At 39.3% G+C, this 20,025-nt stretch overlaps 1 long non-coding RNA gene across 1 annotated transcript in view; it reads left to right on the forward strand.

Annotated features, from left to right (window-relative positions):
• LOC110484355 (uncharacterized) overlaps positions 1 to 20,025 on the forward strand; it is a 158,307-nt gene that overhangs the window by 103,569 nt on the left and 34,713 nt on the right. Inside the window, exons 10-11 of the long non-coding RNA XR_014955222.1 lie at positions 11,280 to 11,386; positions 14,174 to 15,182. This is a non-coding gene — a long non-coding RNA (uncharacterized LOC110484355). The remainder of the gene's footprint in view (positions 1 to 11,279; positions 11,387 to 14,173; positions 15,183 to 20,025) is intronic.

Consider the following 20,025-nt stretch of genomic DNA (forward strand, 5'->3'; position numbering starts at 1 on the left):
ATCCATCAGTCCTGGGCTCCTGAACTGAGCCTCATGGAAGGGCTTCACAGTTCCCTGCTTCCCTGACTCAGTGGCAATGTGACAGCTGTGCTTTCCCTGTCTTTCTCCTCTTCTTCTTCCCACCTCAGTCTGAATTTCAAGAACAGGTAACTGCAGTATTTTAGTTCTATCCCTCCATCCTAGTTCAGCTCCCGTTATTGTTGTCATTTGTCCATTGACATTGGAACTCATCCCCTTGTTTTCTCATCAGGCTAAAATCCAGCCCTGATAAAAGAAAGGCAGGTGATCTATGTGCCAGTATTTTACCTTATTCAGGCTCCTGACACCTCCTGAGGTCCAGAGAGGAGTGAAAAGCGTGCATACGGTGATTAATACAATTTACTTTTCCTTAGAATAACTGACTGGGGAAAACTAGGTATTATTTCAGACAACTACCAGGTCATTTTCTACAAGTGATGCAAAGCCACAAAGAAAAGATTTTTTAGTGACTCAGGGAGGTTTGATGGTGACATGGTTTTCCTGCTGGCTATCCTGACAGTGGTTTCACTTGATACCACAGTACCTCGCATATATTCTTAGTGCTAGAGGGGTGGTCAGGGCCAAATGACTCACAGCAGAGAGGGGATTTCAGCCTGGGAAAGGGTTAAGAGACTTTCTCTGCTGGTGTGGCATTTTAAGCTTGATCCCATACTTTTAGTTTTTTATTTCATGCTTTCACACTCTTTTCTTTCTGGCATATCCAGTGATCTTGGGACAATATTTTCTTTATGCAAATTTCCTTCTGTATGGAATATTAATCTCTGCCATTGGCACTGATGGACAAGAGTTAAAGTTTCATTTTAAATGTAAAGCTCTGGCAGAACACACTTCTCTGCTATGTTTATAAGATAGTTTTACTTAATGGCATTTAACTGTAAAAGTTGCAAACTCTTGGCATGCTGGTCACTTCCATGGTGTTGGCCTAAGAACAACCATGTACGAATAGTTACCTTTCTTCCCAAGATATTTTAGTAGCAGATATTTTGCTGCAAGGTTGTTTTACCTTATTGGATTTCAACTTGAAAATAGAGTGTTATTATTTCAGAAGAGAGTAGTTATTTGTTACCATAACCAAATGAATCTCCTACAAACAGTAGCTGCCAGCTGGTACTGGGTTTTAAAACACTTATAAATTGAGATTTCCAATTATTTTGGCAAAAGCCCAGGAGAGTCTTATTTTTTTTATATGCCACTCTGCCTGTGGGAATTCACAGGAATGCTTTCCACCCCAGTAGAATTTTATATTGGGTCACAGGTGTACAGCAGGCACAACCAATAAAAAAAAAAAAAAATTAAAGCCTCACAGCTTTCAGGCATTGTCCATTTTTCATAGCTTTCAGTGCTGTTTCAGTGTTTTAAACCAGCATTGGGAAAGATATCCCGTCCACTTTCATAGGAAGAATTGACCAGTTTTAGCTGATAAGCACAGATTTTCTCTTCTCTTCCAACTGCCTTGGAGGAAGGTGCTGCCTCACTGTACAGGTTAAAAGGGCAGTGGGAGTCAACCCAACAGGCTCATCTCCAGCACCATCCAGCCAAGTCCCACGGAAAAATAAATCCCTGCACAAGAAGCAGATACAGGCTTGGCATTTCCTAAGAGACTGCGGCTGTGGTTCCAGCTCGCCTCACCCCGGGGGAGGTCGGAGCACAATTTCTGCTAAAGGTTATGGCTATCTCAATACTTCCTAGCTCCAGAGTCAAGATAGTGAAAAAGGCTCTCCACTCCCACTTTGTTGTCTTGAGAGGAAGGGTGTTACCTTAGGAATTTTTACTTTCCGCACTGCTCTTTCCTCCTCTCGGTTTCCATGCCGAATACCAAAAGAGGGGCAGGCATTAGCTTTCAACAGCTTTGTAAAAACAGGTCAGCATATATTATTTATAAATTGTTCAGTGAGAAGCTGTAAATTAGCCAGAATTTTAAAAAAGGAGATTGACAGGATACTTAGATTTAGTGTTTGACTAAGTGCACAAAATTGGAATTAAAATTGCCATGAGTAGGAAAGAACCAACATTCACTTGACTGCCAGCTATTCAATGTTTGCTTTTTCCAAATTTCTTGTTTTCTTTAGGTTTCTATTAATTGCTTCGTTAACGTGAGCCACTTCCAAGGAAATAATTGGTCAAGAATGCCCTAATAAGGGCTTTCGAGGTATGTGCAGGGTTTTGGGTTTTAACACAGCTCATACTGTTTAGCAAATCACCGGAGAGAGAAGCATGGCTGCTTTCTCCCAGGAAATGCCACACCAGTAAATTAAGCAGGGCTCTAAAAGGAGCTGTGCTCTGTAAAAGAGGATTTCCATCACCCTTCATGGAAACCCCAGGCCTCAGCACCAGGGAGGCACAGCCTGTGAGTCATGGGGAGCTGCAAGGAGATTTTCATGTTGAAAATTTCTCTCTCTCTAAGAAAAGTGTCCCTCCATCTCAGCAGGGTGGAGCCTGGGAACTGATAAGAGTAGCAAGGGAAAAACAGCTCTGGAGTCTGGGAAGGAAAAGAAAGGAGGGGTAGGATTGGTGACTTTCACCTTTTGAAAAACAGTATGTCAAGATTGCATTGGACCTCTCTGTCTTTTCCCTCCGGTTGCAAATCCACATGCAAGAGATTTTTTTTCCCTACTCTGAAGTTTGCCCTCCTTCATTAGCAGGGCGAGGTGATCATCGTTCAATCTGTCAGGGACACAGTGCCAAAACTAAAACATTTGATAGTGGTCCTCTTGTAAAATATGTGATTCACCAACAGCTGTTAGTGTATCAGAGAACTTGAACACAAGCTTGTTTAAACAAATCCAATAAAGTTATCATGGGAAACTGATGGAAGGGGGTCACCATTTTCCTGATAATAGTTAAAATCCATAGATAGGAGGACTGGAAAGAAGACCCATTTTCATCCATAGTTTATCACATGGTTAATGAAAAAAGAAAAATTGTTGCAGGATAAACTCTGATGTGATGTATGATAAACTCTGATGTGATACACTAGTTTTGTCATTCAGACTGTGTGCTAAAACATGAATAATAGTGTGGAATTTAGGGCAAACACATGATGTTTAACTTTCTGAAGGAAAGAAGCGAGGAGAATGATAAATTTATGTAACATGTATTCTGAAGGCAGAAGGGAACTTGTGAACAAAGGGCTCTGTACTCTCAAACCTAAGATTATTTGAAGTAGTTCCTCTGGCTCAAATGTGCAGAAGCATCAGGCGACTGAATTCAAGGTCTGAAACAAAGACAGTCCTGATGGCTCTGGACTTTGAAACGCTGTACTTTACTGTGCGCACAAGTGGTTTAGATGCCTCCAGCAGAAAAAAATGTCAGTTTTGAGGAGAAGTAGTTCTGGTGCCAAATGTTAATTTTAAAAAGAAGTAGTACTAATGCCAACAGCAATAGAGACTGACATTAACAGTGGTGATTTTCTCCTTTTCATATGTGCAGTCTTGTGCAGAAGCATCGGGCCATGAGCGAGCAGCATGCACACCCCATTATGCACCACACAGAATCTGGGAAGCCTAGGAACAATTTTAATGAAATGACAATAGTGTCTAAACTCCTAAAAGTACAATTTTTTTTCTTCCCTAATGAAAATGAGCTATGGGCTCGTTAGTAGATGGCTCCAATTTTTCCTGGCTTCCAGTTCCTTCCATGTTTCCATGGCAAGATGACAGAAACTGTGCACATACCTTATTTTTGATTAGCAAAGTAAACAGGCACAGCTACTGCTCAGCCTCAGTGGGTATGTCTTACAAAGACAATCTCAGAAGTGTCTAATTTAATGATAGCAAAGGTTAATTAGGGGATAGAAAGGCCCTGCTGGAATTTGGTCTACCTATTATTCTGAGTTTAAATAATGCAAATTTAGTCAGCTGGAGTTATAGAAGGTATAATGAGCAGTGCCCCATGGTGAGGGTAGAGAGGTTTGAACTGCAAATATGATTTTTTTGGTCTCCAGGCCTAAGAAGACTAGTGGTGGCTTCTCTGTAGGGAAGGACACTGTGTAATTTGTAAGGAATATGCAGAGAAAAAGTAGGACAGGAATCTTGTGTAGATTTCATCTTTGTTAGCCCTTATCTGCTGTATGTTTTCATGAGTCTCCACATGGCTTTGATTCCAGATCTTCAAAACATATTTTGAGTTCCTTCCCTGGCCTCCTTTGCAAGACTTTGTTATGCAAAACAGAAAATATTTCCTGCATTTATGACTTTGTCAGTAGCTTGAAGTGAGGAAGGTCCTTTTTAAAAAGCTCAGCACTCGTAGGAAGAACAGCTAATTTCTGATTGTTTTCCATAATAGAGTGTCTCTTCTCTCTGCTTGTGACCCAGAAAGTCTTACACTTTTGTCTGTGTTAATTGTTTTCCTTCATTGCTCTGTTTCTTTATTTAAACCTTTTACCAGCTGAAGTTGCATCCATTAACAGCAGACTTGTGTGGCCCATGCCAAAAATCTTTGTGCAGAGCTGGGTTAGCGCTGTCACACACTTCAGGGAAGAGGAAGACCTGCTCCCAAACCTTCTTCTGGTCACTGGAAACCTCCTGGCCACAAAGCAGAGCAGTGCCCACCCTGTCCAGAAGAAAATTTTCCTGACTGAGGAAAATTGTTTCATAAAACCGATTTTATTTCTCCCGGCCTTCTCAGCCCTTGCGTGGCGGAGCAGGGAATGTAGTGGGAAACCAGAAATCTCCCAGGGCTTCTCCGTACGAGCTGTTCTTGGCTGCCAGAGCTGTCCCTGCGGCTGCCCTTGGTCAAGCTGAGGCATGAAGTAGTTCTTGAGTCAGCTGGGGCTTGAGAAACAGCAAAGTTTGTGTAAATCCCACCATTTCCCCTCTGTTCCACGCTGAAAGTGGAGCGGACCAGAAATAAGTGCCAGGTTGGTTTTTGGTGTGTCTCCATCAGATCTCCAAGCGAGCTATTGCGAAGTCATACACCCAAAATTTATTGCTTTAGCACTCCTACATGACAATACACTTGGGGTATCTTTGCAGCCCCGTTTCAGTGTTGAAGAAAACCTGGAGGAGGCTGCAGTAATCTGAAAACTGCCCACGGGTGTGCTGCAGGGAGGAGAGGGGAAGCTAAGGTTTGGGAGAGAAAAAAAAATGATGAAAGCAAACATGAGCCAAGACATAAAGTCTCATTTTGCTCCCATGTGCTAGTGCTTGAGCAGACTATTGTTCTGGACTCGGGATTGGTTCTTAATTATGTTGAGCAGTGAATGGTTTAAATTACAGGCGCATAGTTTGGTGAGCACAGAGCTGTTAAGAATTTTGGCTGCAGAGCAGCTGCAGGGCTGCTCTGAGATCTCAGGAGGTGGCTGTAGCTGGAGGTGTTCTCCAGAGTTAGGAGGTCTGCCACCTGAAGTCCCATGCTTGAATGCTTTATCTAAATCTGCCCTTGTCTTTATGCTGCTATTTCAATCTAAAATAAAACATCTTGTATTTATTGTATCATCGCAGTTAGACACTACCATTTTGGAATCTCCTATGGACATCATCAGGTCCAGATGTTTGCAAATGTCATCATTCATACACTAAAATGATTACAAATGGAGATATATTTCTGTAAGCTGTTGCTGCTCAGTGAAGATTGCCAGTTTCCACTGGCTCGGAAGAGACTTTTCTTTTTAATGGGGTAGGGATGGCCCCAAGTTCAATATTGCAGATTTTTAAATTACATATATTGTTGCATGAAGCACAAGTGGTTGCAGTCTCTGTTCACTCATAAATTTGGACTGATTTCCTAAGAGGTTAGTGATTTTAACATGTAGAGGATGATTTTAATATTGTGATTACAAAATCTGATTACCTGTCTTTATCTATAAAGAGTGTGATGTGAGTTCATTATGCTCTCTGATCAAAGTATTAAAAAGAAAATTAATTTACAGAGAAGAACTACTTTTCCTTCAACACACTCCCTTTCCCTAAAATGTCTAACAACTGCACTGGTATTTATATGTACTGTACACACATATATATGTATTGTACTGGCTTGTGGATGAGTACTACTGCCCTCTACTGCGATAAATACACTTTCCAGTCTCAATGTACACTAAGTATGAGGAAATTATTTGTATGGAGCCCAGACACAAGCAGAGACACACCCAACACCTCAGAAGGGGCACAGGTTTGTGCTGATCTCTTTGGTATCACTCTGGATGTTTGGACAAGATTGAAATTTCTACAGGAGGGAAAAGAAATCATGTGCCATAGCTTGCTCTTATTGTGCCCTAATAGTAAAGTCAGGCTACATTTTAGATTTTCCCACTCTGATTTGGAAACAATAGTAACAAGTCAGAGCTTTAAAATTCGTAGCTTTGGCCATGAGGATGATATCACAGAGCTAAAATTTTAGGTACTCTCTTTTGAAAATGGCAACTCTGTGTTAGGTAGTGCAGCTTGCAGACACAATTAATAAAGTTAATTATGCACTCAAGAGCGAGACTTAATCCAGGATTCTGGGGGAAAGATTTCCTGGTTTGACTCTTGGGAGCACAGAGCAAATGGTATTTCAAAACAACAGGAGAGCTCTGTCTTTCCTAAAGCTTTGTGTTATGTGAAATTGCATGGTCAAAAACCCTTATATTTGTTAGGGAATTATAGTCCTGTAGTTTCACTGTGAGGAATATGTCTTGCTCTTTCCCCATTAAAAAAAAAAAGAAGAGGAAAAGTAATTTTTTTCAGGAAATAGAATGAGAAATGTTAATGTACATTAGACTTGGTTTTGGAATTTGAAGAAGTGGTGTTTCAGTTCTATTGAGTGGAATGGAAGTTTGATTTGGTAGTCTGGCTGATGTTAATACTTTCAATACCTCAACATATGAATTTTTTTCCAATGGCTGAAAATTGAAAGCCAAAATAGATCCAGATAAAGTTAATATGTAGTTAGATTTTTTTTTTTATCAGCACATATTATGTACTATTTCCAGTGTATTTTCATATGGCTCTTGTGATGAATGTATTGCAAACTTGTACAACTTCAACAGCTAAAAAACTCAGGAATATGAGAAGCTGCCAGATTCCAAAAGCGACTGATCCTTCTAAATTGGAAGAAATTGGAAATGGGGTGTAATTGTTATCACAATTATATGTGCCATAAAGATATTGTTTTCATGAGTAGTTCCCGCCAGGTTGGTTAAACTACGCTCAATAAACCCTGGGCCCAGGGGACTTGTGAAATTGTTCTTCATGAGTGGTCTTGGTGTTGTTATTGGACAAGATATTAAAGCTCTTGGGGAGGAATGGCTGTTGATACTGAGAAAAAAAAATTCTTTCAGCATCATATGTATGCATCATACAGTGCTGTGAGAAAAGAGTTTGTGTCAATATATTATTGAAGTAATACTGTGGATATATTGAAAGTCATATTTAAAGTTAATTGCAATTAAGATGTTAAGAAACACCCCTTGCTGAATTAGACCTGAAGTAAGAGATACAGAGGTTTTCTCTGGAATAATTTATTAAGTCATCTTTGTGGGAGCATTCATCATGTGACAAAATTAAATTACCCATCATGTCTTTGCTGGAGATTTGATTTCTTTCAGTTGGTCTTGGGAAGCAATGAATAAGAAAAAAAAGTTTGCTGAATCTCTTTGTAAACTCTCAAGCTTAAAGATTCAAGCTAAAACCTGACTTGGGTTTTCTGTTAATCCAACACATGATTTATTTACTATAAACAATCCTGAAGCATGGGAAATTATTTCCAGAGAACAGAACATGAGTTTTCTGGACAACTTGAAAAATCTTTTTGTAATGAAACCTGTGGATTGAAATTGTTAAAGGATATTTTCTTTCCAATTTAGGTATCTGGCTTGACAGGATCAGTCGGTCTTCTCCATCCAGTCCAAAAACATGAACCACTGAGCAGACATACATTAATCAAAGCTTAAGTGCTTAGTAGCTCATAAGGCTGTAAAAGGAATATTTCTTTCCTTTTTGGACACTGAAGCACAAAAAAGTAGGCGAACTGTGGTTTCTTCTCACCAGCCATGATTTTCCTGTCTTCAAGCAATAGTGATGGTGAATTGGCTATTGCAAAATTTAGCAGCATCATTCTGGCTATACAGGTCAGGCAAGCTGTAGAATTTGGTAGGTGATTAAAAAAAGAAAAGTCAAATACCTTTGTTTTCCCTGCTTTCTTGGAAAAATGTCATCGGAACAAAGGACATGAAGAATGCTCTAAAAAAGGAGTACTAGGATAACTTTGTTTTATAGTTATGCATTCCAGTTTTAACTGGAAGTAATTAACTGGGGAAGTAATTAATTTAACCAGCAGGCTCAATGATTAACAAAGACACGGACATGGATATTTGCAAAATGATCTTTTCAGTGACAATTGATGGAGACATCACTTCCTGTGGCATTGAAAATTGTAGTAAAAACTTTATTGTGCAAGACACACTGGGATTGCACTCCAGGAGATGGTACAGTAGATTGTAAACATTGCTTTCAAGAATGAAACACTCAGTCTATGCTGATCACAGTAGGATAAACAATGTACAGTTTAATAATCTGTTTTTAGTGAAAATATCTTAATTGAACAAGACTTTTTTTAAGATCTAGAGCTCTGCTAGACAGTCTAAATAACCATCACAACAAGGCAGCCTCAGTGGTTTCTGAAACAGATAATAACCGTTTTAAACATCTCTTCTGTTGATACAATAGTATTGTTTTTCTGCTGTAGTATTATAACTGAAATTTTTGCCAGATATATTTCCACATGAATCAATGGTTTATTGTCATTATTTGGCAATGTAGAATTTTCAGTCTTCTCTCCTTTCTCTCTCCTTCAAAGGCTGCCCTCCCAGTTATTTTGGACCATTTCTTACATATAAATGCATGGTTAGAAAAAAAATCCAAGGTTGTGTACTAGTGCATAATCTGTTCAGTAGAATCATAATCTTGTTCCTTTCATTTCTGGTCCTGCATTGCTTCATTTCTTCCTGGGAATTCATTGCCTAGCTCTGAAGAGAATGGTTAGGAATGTAGATGTAAGGCGAGTTTGATGCTTGGATCTTTCTTCTTTCTTTTTGAGCAACTACTCCCTTAGAATTTTGAAAAGATTGCAACTTATCTGGCTAATGAATGTATGAAACTGAGCTGGGAGCACAGCACCAAAATTCAGCAGTGATGCCCTCACCTGTGTAGGTCAGTAAATGTGACACAGAACATTGTGTGTCACCTACAAGGCATTTGGTACCTCAGGTGGCTTTTAGACAGCTCTAGGAAAAATGTGTAAAGTTTGCACTGGTGCATGCATGTGACTCTAAATAATTGCCCAGATCTAATCTGGCAAGAACTTGAGCTGTTCTGACAGTGGCATGGGGCAGAGAAGTCCTGGAAGTCCCACCACTTTGGGCCTGCCCAAGGCATGGTGGTGCTCACAGAGGATCAGTTCTGATTTCAGCTCCTTTTGTGATGACAACTGTCACACAAATGCTAAAACCCCCATGTAAGCATAGGGCATAAAAGTGATAGATTCAGTTTTGTATTAAGGCTGTAGGGGGATTTCAGCTTAATATTTAAGATGAAGTCAAGTATTTGTACAGGAAGCTGGCCATTTACCTTCCTGTGTTTATCCCTCATTACTGCCTGGTAGTGTGCAGCACACATGGAGCTGGCAACCTGCAGTTTTTCAGAATTTTTAAGTGAACTTACTTTGGCACTAAAATGCTATATTGCTTCATTTTGCATGCTTGAGTTGTACAATTCCTGGCGGTAAAAATTGCACTTTGGGTCTTTTTTTTTTTCTTTTTTTTTGTATTCATTCTACTTAAGAAACTGAAATCATAAGTGGTTATGTCTCGCCTGGAAAACTGTAAGCCAAGTGCCTGATTTCCTCTCTTCCATACACCACCAGAAGATCTCCCCAGACCTCCAATTAATAGGATTCTGTTGATGTAAAAGTGGTGCAAGAATGGGTTGAATCTTAAATGTATTTGCGGGTTTCATTGTGATTCATCAGGCTTGGGTCTAATGAACTAAAATAATTATGTGTATGTTTGGCAACATTTGTCTCCTGATTAATATTTTTATGTTCAGATGTTAGATTACTTACAGATGCTTTCTTTTTGCTTATTTAGCAGATTTCCATTTTCAAGTGATTTTGTGTAATTTTGCAAATATTTGCTAAACATTACAATTACTGTGATTTTACAAGTGGGGCAAAACTAAAATGGCTCACTTAAGTTAAAATCTTACTGCACTGTAAAGTGCATTCTTTCTCGTTTTTAATTAGCATAATGTCCTTCAATTTATTGCAATTATGTATTTTCTTGCAGATAAATTGCACAGAAAAGGCACTGCTAAGTTCTTTGCTTCCATTACAGTTTACAAGATTATTCCTAATGCCATAGGGTAAATATTTTAACTTTGTATTCAGAAAAAATGAAATAGTAATCATCAGAAAATCTTATACAAATATTTGGATTTGTCCATTGTAATACCCTATAAAATTTTATTAATGCCAGCGTATAAATGCAGGTTGTTAATTTATTAAGAACTGTGGCAGCCTGGTTGTTTAGCTGGTGCTTTTGTTAAGACATATTCTGTGTATTTGAGTGATTAAACCAGCACTAAAATCACATCTCTCTCTATCAAGACTTTCAGGTTGAGAGTATTTGGGATTCATTCCCAACTCCACCATATTTTTTCACTTGAGCATTAACATGTCAGATAGGAAGAAAATAATTCACAGCTGTCTTGGGACTTGATTCACCCATCCCTGACATCAAATTTATGCCAGCGTAACTCCAGTGAAAACCATGATATTACTCTGGTGCTACACTGGTTTAATAGAGTCGCAAATCGGGCCTTAGGGGGGGTTTCTTGGTTACTTCTAATTTTCTGATTAAAGCAGAGTTATTGAAATTCATAAAATCCATGGAACATTGTTGCTCCACTGTGGGCTATCTGCATCAGAAACCTCACTTCATTCTGGGCCTTAAGCGAATTCCCAGCTGGCCTCAGCTCAGTGAAGGTACACTCAGTCAAATGTTTCAGCAGGATTTTTATTTTTCAATTTGCATATTATTTCAACCACATTCCAGGGCCTTGCAACCACAGAGGTTTAAAATATTCCATAGATTTCAGATTCTTAGGCAGATGTGAGGCACCATCTCCGAATTCATGCTTCTCTTCCCTACCTCATCATTCTTCTTCATGCAGTCAACGAAACAGCAGATTGCTACCCAAAATATGTTCAGGATCGACCCTTTGGGCAGGAGAATTTCTTATTAACTCGCTGTCTCTGGTCTGTAGGGCTCAGCTTTCCAGCACAGCATCCAAACCTCCAGTATAGCAAGGAGAGAAACAGAAGTGGAGAGACGACAAGAGGAATGATCGCATGGTGTCGTTCCACGTCTCAGGTCAGGTCTGGTCTGACTCACTGCTATGGTTTGTAGCCCTGTCTGTGCCATTTGGCAGAGGAAAGGGGTCTGAGGGCTCGGTTCTGCTTGCAGGCAGTCTGAAGGATGCTGATGACCTCGAGTTCTGTAGGTTAGTGTAGTGGCAGGACCCAAGGAAAGGGCAGGAAGCTGAGTCGGGGAGGTTTAGGTTGGATATCAGAAAACAATTTTCACCCAGAGGGTACTTGGGCACTGGAACAGGCTCCCCAGGGAAGTGATCACAGCACCAAGCCTGACAGAGTTCAAGAAGTGTTTGGACAATGTTCTCAGGCACATGTTGTGTCTCTTGGGGATGATCCCATGCAGGGCCAGGAGCTGGACTCAGTGGGTCCCTTCCCACTCAGGATATTCCATGAGAACAGAAATTGTCCTGCTACCTTTTCTGCAAGGGTGTAGAGGTTGTCTGCTTCAGGAAAGTCAGTCTAAAAGAACCCTTGAATTGTGCAGTGATTTCAGGAACTATATATCATGCATAACTAAAATGTTTTTTTTTTTTGATTACACTTTACTCAATACATACAATCCAAATGGCAACCAGAGAGGGGTTTTATTTCCTAAGAGGTTAAAATTTAGCAGTGCAGAGACCTAGGAAATACTGAAAAAAACCCCTCCAAACAAAACATTAAGGGGAGAAAGAAAAAGAAGAAAGAAAAAAGCTTATTTAATTTCAGAATAGTTCTTGGTATTCTTGAAGCCCTGAATGAAGATTTATGTTGGTCTTTCTTGATCCAAAAGGGTTACCTCTCCTTAATAACAAAGATTTCTTTGAGAATGTTTAATGCTTATTGCTGCTGCCAGATACAACCTCCTACTTTTTCAAGGTTTTGAAATATACTGGGCAGTTCCTAAGCTTTCTTTGGCATGTGAAGATAATTCATGTGCTGGACTACAAACCAACTGCTCACCCAAAAGCACAGGAGGCCCAGATGATGTAGATTAGGAATAAACAAAAGGAACTGGAAATTTCTGTAGAGGTAACATTTTAACAACAGTGCTTCCACATTATATGGTGGAAAATACCTTGTGAACATGAATAGCCTGCAGAGGATCCTCTGCCTTTTGCTATAAAAAGGTTTGTTCTCTTGTCCCCTTACATGTGTACTCAACAGATAACACAGAAAATGCTAATCCCAGTTGTAGGCTGGTGAGAGAGGAAGAAAAGGAGCGAGACTAAAGTAATAAATCTGGATCACATACTCAAAGAGCATTGGCACAGTGATGGCAGCAGATGCCCAGGAGAGAGGGTGTTCAATCTGCTGAACATCACACAGAAAATAGCACACATGGTGGGTTTTTCCAGAATTTAGCATTCCTTCTGGAGTGCCAGGAGCTGCAATGCCCCAGAAATACCCTTTAAAAGCCCCAGGCATAATTGCTGCCCTCGAAGCATTGTGCCAGTGCTGATGTGAATGGAAGAGATTCCAGCAATATGCCCATTTCCATGGAGTAGAACAGTGGAGCAGGAGACAGAACTTGGATAAAGCTACCCCCCCTCAAGAAAGCTTTGGTTTAGTTTGAAAACTGAGACAAAGTGCACATAAATGGATAAACTGAAATGGCTGTAAATAGCCTATGAAGACATGCTACAATAAAATAGTTTAGAACTCTTCTTCATTATCCCACTTCACATTGAGGGGATGACTGGAAAAGAAGATCCTCTATTTTTTTAAGAAATCCACAGGCCTTACAGCAAAGGAGTGTGTTTTCCAGTTCAAATATTATGAGTATTCTTTAATGTTTGCACAGGCTCAGGATTTCTGAGCCCATGAAATAATCTGCAAAAAGATCCCACTTTTTTTGCTTTGCTGAGACTCCCACATGGCACGGAGTGGAAAACACTTTGCTGTGGCATGGTTAATAGGTTGCAGAGTAGGCAGTATGTGGTTCCTTGGAGCAACTGGGATGAGAGAAGATAAAATATGTCCTGCTTTCCTAAAGCAGATTGTATGGCTCTGTGGCTACCTGAAAGGAAAGACCACTTCCAGTTTAGCCACACAGACATAATCCGTGTGTATTCTTAGATTTATGAGTGGCTGCATTACCCTGCAATTAGTCTGGATTACCGAAATGTGGGATAAGAGGTGGGGGAAAAGGTTTGCTTCTCATTATTTTTTCCTCTGAGCATTCATCTGCTTTACTCAGAGTTTCCTATACCTGATTCTTTGGTGTCTGTGGCCACCAACAGAGTTTGCCCCAGCCCTAAATGTCTGGTTTAAATGTGTGTGCTGTACATTCTCCTTGTCCGCAGGGTTCTGCTAAAGGCATTTATCTGTTGAATGACGTGCAGACTGCCAGATTCAACAGATGACAGCTTAAGCACAGCACTAGTGACCACCAATGGTGTGGTTTTTATTTTGGGATCCTGCTTTTTTTCTTAAACAAAAAAAAAAAAAAAAAAAAAAGTTGCCATTATTGACTTTTTTAAAAATTCTTTTTTTTCAAGCTGTTTCTTGTGTTTTGATGTATTCTTCTGCTCTGTCCCATATTAAGGACTGATCTCGATTTCATGTGCCCTAATTTTGTGCTGCTCCTCCTCTAGCCTTCAGCACTTGCTTGTGGTTTGTGCAAGAGTTTGGGAACAGATGTGACCAAGCAGGCACATACACAAATAGATGATGCTGACTTCCCTCCCTCCTTCTCTCTCACCTGTTGGCCATTTGCTGTCCTCTGATGAATTGAAGACATAAGGCAGTTCAGAAAACACACAGATAATGACTCCTTTTTGTTTTTCTTGCCTTTTTTTTTCAGGTGGACATCTGTAAAAAGGCAAGACAGGGGCGACACAAGGATATACAACAGGCAGATGGAAAGCACAGTCCTGAGGTCTCCAGCTTTGGTTAACTTTGCTATCAGCAGCAGCCTCATCATGTGGGTCCTGCTCATGGGTGTGCTGATCTGGGAACCTCTTGGCAGCATTGTTTTGGGATGAATACTGTCCTGTACTGATGAAATGGAACGCAGTTCAAGGTAATGTCTTCAGGGCTGTCATGCCATTCCCCTAGGAAGGGTTTAGAGACCCAGGAAATTAAAAAGTTAGATGGATGACAATGGGTAGAGGGCAAATGCATCCTAATGCAATTCTGCATATCATCATAATGGTCCTTAACAGGGATTTTCTTAGGAAACAACATATGCAAAGATAATAACCTCCCTGCTGGTACTGGCAGATATCTGCCGTTCTGGCGGACTCAGATCCATTCATATGCACAACAGGGAGGAAAGGATTATTTTAGCCTACTTATTTTCTTTCCTGGTTCACATCATTCCCTGAGTATGTACAAATAGGAAGGATGCCAAGTTGTTTACAAGAAGATCAGTGATGATTTGAGCCAAAACTATCAGTTCAAGTGCCCTCAAACTGTAGGGATTTTCTGATGTGGCTATGACTCCAAAAGCTGTGACTCAGCTCCATCTCTGCACTGGTGTGAATGTCAAAATGAATATCTAAGCAAAATCCCCATTCTAAGATGTAGTGAGAGCTCCCACTGAGTGCCAGACATGAGGAATCACCCTGACTCTGTCAACATAAAAGCTCCAAGACACAGGTAATGTGCATCATAAATTTGAGCTGAGAAATTCTCTTTTAAGTGTTTTTCCTTTGAAAGTCTTACTGATCTCCAATCTCCTTCCCCTTCCAGACCACCCGCAGATACCACCCACAGACCGGTCAGCCCATGGTCTTTAGAGGTCATCTGTCATTCTCACTATCTTAATCCTGAGAGCATAGGTGCTCAATCAGAAAAACTACTTTAAACAGGTGCTTAATGTCAAAACCACAGTTCATATTATTAGAATGAATATCGAAGTGTTTACTTCCTGCTAAGTGTGTGGATGTTGAATATGTGTGCGGTAACAAAGGAATGAGTGCAGAGAGGTATGGAGATTAGATATTTGAGAGGAGGAGTTCTTGCTGTAAAGAAATCAACAGGAGGTAGAGCATCAGCTCTGAAACACCAGCGTGGTACCAGGAATGTTTATATAAAGCAGTTAGACAAGTATCATCCTCCAAAATGATGCTGTGAATCACGGTATATTGTAACAACATTTTCAGTTCTTGCTCTCTTTTTTTTTTTTTTTTTTTAAATCTTCCCTTCAGATGTTCTAATATATGTTGATTGAAACTGCAAAGTAGATGAGTGGCAAGGAAGAACTTTCCAGTCAATCAAAATGAAAGAAAATATTTTGGTGATTTCTTATTATATTCAACCTCAGTCTTACACTGCTGTATTTGTTTTGAAGTACTCTTGGGTGTGATGCTTCTGTGCTGAGAGAGCTGAGACATTCACCTATGCTCTTACTGTCTCTGGCTTTGACAATTGTCACCTCCTGTTCCCTGCCTGCTCCAATGCTCGTTCAGATTCAGATGCCATAGGTGACCCTCCTTCCTCACCACTTAAGGTCACCTCTCCACTGAATCCACACATTGGATCATTTGCAGCACTAGAGCAGCTTGCTGCTTGTCCTGTTTCATAAGACAAATTCAAATTCACGTCTTTTTGGTTGTTTGGTCCTCTCACACAATTGCTCTTTACTTTTGTAACACCTTTCCTATGGAGCTGCTAAAATTTTGAGTTGTTATTTTTGTATTTTGCAGTTAGCAAGATATTTGAAGAGTTATTTTTCAACAGTCTTTCTAAAAATCTGCTTTCCCCTCGTTTGACTCCATCCTTACAACTTAGTCCCTGTGCCTCTAGGTATTCCACTGTTTGAAGAGAAAATTATTTTTGATTGAGAATACATTGTTATTTTAATTTTTTAAATTTGAAATACAATGTAATGATGGTCATGATACACACGTGTCTGAGGTTGACTACATGACATTTTTGCTGTTTATTGCTCCTGTCATCTTTGATTTCCTCTTCTGCTGCAGTTTTCACTTCTTGAAGCTTGTCTTAATTTCAGACCCGGATCCCACAAGTTACACATCTGCTTACCTTTAGTCCTCTGCCTTTTCCCATCGATTCCGCCGAGAATACACACGCACTTTAAATTAAGCACATGTGCAAGATTTTTGGAATTAAATCATGGGAAATGTAGTCTACTTGTTGTTATTTTTCCCAATTTCAACAGTTAGTGGCTTCTGCAGGTGGTCAGACCTGCAGAGATTTAAACACCATTGTCAGTGTAGAAAAGGCATTTGGCCACAAATCAGTAAGAAAAAAAGGTCTTGACAATATTAAGAAGAGATGTTATTTTTTTTTTTTTTTGCAGCAACAATAGTGGTGTGAGCTTTCATAGCAAGGGTTGCTCCAAGACAGTAGAGCTGGCAAAGACCCAGAATTTTATTCTTATTTCTTGAGGCGACGCTCAGATCAGAGACAGTTTTCATCAGACAAAATTTTCCTCCTTTCCTTAAGTAAATCAATTTTCCTCCTTTCCTTAAGTAAATCAGTGTCATCATATCATGGAGCAGGAGGGATAGGGAAGTAGTAATTTGTAATTTCTGTTGGGGAAACACCCCCAGTATAACTGATGTTGTGTCGTTTGGCAGCTGGGAATGACAGCAGAAAAAAATAAATTCCAGAAGGACTACAGAAGTTTCTGGAAGAACTAAGGAGCAAAACCAGACTGAAGGGCAATCTGTACTATCAAGACTGACTACATTCTTACAATTTGTTTTTTTTATTTTATTTCTTCATATTTAATCTATTGTAACAAGAGCTGAAAATAACTCCTATTTCAGTTTGCATTAAGTATTACTATAAATGCAATTTCATTAAAAAAAATAGAGAAGCTGTGGTGTTCTAAATCACATGCCATATAACATCTGAAATTATTAGAATGAATTTAAACCATTAAAATAATTATATTTATTTGAAAAAACATACTTTTACTTTTACTCCCATTGATGATAACAGACTAGCTGTGGCAGAGTAAAAATGAGAGAAAATGAAAACTGTAGGAAGACAATAAAACAGCAGCTTAATTTTCATTTAACAATTCATTCCTCTAGAAATGCAGTTTTCAAAACATTATTGAAGATGTGTGGAGGTTCAATATTATGTTTAATTCCAGCACACCTTAAAACCAGGTCTAAAAATAGTACCATTCCCAAAGGACAGAAATTCTGAGCTGCCACCATCTCTGCAGCTCTGTTGCCAATATCTGCATTGTTTATTTATCCTGGGAAACCTCTGTGAAGGAGCAGGATCTCAGGGCAGCTCAGATGGAGCCAGATGGGAAGAGGTGGGAGGTCGAGCTTTGCCTCCAGCTCATCCCTCCTGGCTTTCCCCAGGAGGCTGCTCTTGTGATGGAGAGCTCCTTGCAGCTCTGGGTCCCTGTTGGGAACAGGAGCCCAAAAGACAGAGAAAAAGTGAGATAAAGAGAAAAGCAGGCAGAGCAAAGAGTGTAAGCTAGTGCTTCCTGGCATTGCCTCCTGAAAAGAGCCCTTCAGTCTCAATCTTCTGCTGCACAGAAGGACATGAGGTGATCTCAGCTTTGGAAATTAAATAAATTAGATAAGCTAATTCATTTTTCTGCTGATTTAGAATATTTTTTGCTTATGTTTGATTTGCCGGTTTTATTCCTATAATCAGTTGGTAACTTGATACCTTTATGCTTTAGGGGAATAAAAAATCCTCCCTTTCTACATTTCAGCTGTTAAATAAAAGAGCAGCAATTTATAAGGAGCACAAAATCCCACAGGGAGGAATGCGCTGGAGATCCAGAGCCAAATGTTTTCACAGTCAAATTTTTGCCCTCTTCCCTGCTATCTTGCAGGCAAGGCAAAAGTGATCAGGATGATCTGTTCTTTCTTCAGAGTATATTTATGTTTCCTCTGCAACAATACACATCTTTTAATTATTCTTTGGATTCAAAACTATCTGCAAACCAGCATTGTTCTCCCTGATATGTGCTAAATATTGACAAAGAAACAAAGAAAATATATGTGTTGAAGCAAGCTGACCTCTGGTTCAAGCAGAGCAAACAAGTGAATGCCCTGGGATGTGTCTTTTATTATTGCTAATTTTTTTTTTAAACACCACAAGTATCCTCTCAGTTTGGGAGACAAAGACCCCTCCAGTGCTGCATTTGACTGGGGGCAGGACCAACAGCCATGTGCTTGTCCAGATTGATAAATCCATAAAGGGATGAGTCAGGCTAGCTGTGTTGATAGCTGCTCAGGTTTTACTGCAGCTGATGGCTTTTTTGAGGGTTTTCTTCTACCCTGCATCACTCATCCATCTCATGTGTCAGGGAGAGCTGACTATATACTCAGATTTTAGGTAGTACCTGAAAGTATTCAGCTGGTTTGGATGGTGTCTGGAACCTGCCTCTTCATAAAACTCATCTTTAGCAAGGCTAAAGAATCTTCCTGTGTGTTTATCCAGAAGCTGTCCATGAGCCAAGAAGGTCAGAACAACCTACAGCATGAAAATGCAATTAAAAGTGCACATGGATGCTGTACAGGAAGGGTCTCAGGAATTGTGAGCCTTGACAGGAAAAAAAGCATCTTGCCCCAAGTTAAGGATATTTGGGAGGTTTTTTTAACCTTCATCCTGGCTATTTGCACACAATGTTATTATTTACAATAGCATTGAATCAAAATGTGAATTTGCCATGGCAATTCAGGATTCAAATGGAGCCTACATTGCTTCCCCAAATTACAACATCTCCTTAAAAAGGAGCAAAGAAGAAGGCTCTGTGTAATCTGAACTCCTGCAAAATGCTACAAGCAAAACATAGCTTTAATAAACAATACATTTTCTCCAATTCTTAGAGTGCATTTTATAAGAAAAGATTCCAATTACAACACAAAAAAAAAAGTATGTATAAAATTAGGTATTTCAACTTAATCAAATTTTCAGGAAAATGCTAACATTGGGGATGTACTGACAACAGTAAGACCAATGTGGGACATTGACATGGTGTGGGTGAGGAATTCTGTCACTGCCTTTTTTTCACTGTAAGGAAAACAAAACAATGACAAGCCATATGTTCATTCATGCATTTTACTCTTTCCATTTATTCAGCCCTTTTGTCAGAAAAATAATGAAGCATCCAGCAGATGACATAGTTGTACATAAATAAATATTTATTCAAATCCCCTGCTTGCAGTCACTACCCAATAACAAAATACCAGAGTCAGCTGGACTTCCAGAAAGCAGAATACATGCAGAATTTTTGCTTAAGTTATGCAAAATTTAATATAATTATAAATTAAATATAATTATATTTAAATTAATAATGCTCATTTAACTGCAGCTTTGAAAGTCTCATGTGGTTGAAGTGTGAGTACCTATGTGTCTGCTGATGTTATATATTTATATATATATAAAATATAATCTATTACATATCATAGACACTATATATAATGGCATATTAATTATAATATATACTAATTGTGATATATATATATATAAAATTATATCAAACTTTTCACATCCATTTAACTTTTCTTCCTCTTATTCTCAGGTACATATTAATGACAAGATTTGCCCTAAGCACGCCTGAGGTTTCTGTTGTAGATATCAGTTTTATAGGACTTATGCACATCTTTTTTTTTTCCTAATCAGAGTTTGAAAAGGTTCAGCCACATGTGCCTGGCCTGACAAAAAGCCTGTACTAATAGGGACAATCTTCTCATCTTCTTTACAAAT

The sequence above is a fragment of the Lonchura striata genome, chromosome 4 (genome assembly GCF_050655825.1).
Source record: "Lonchura striata isolate lonStrDom1 chromosome 4, ASM5065582v1, whole genome shotgun sequence".
NCBI lineage: Eukaryota > Metazoa > Chordata > Aves > Passeriformes > Estrildidae > Lonchura > Lonchura striata.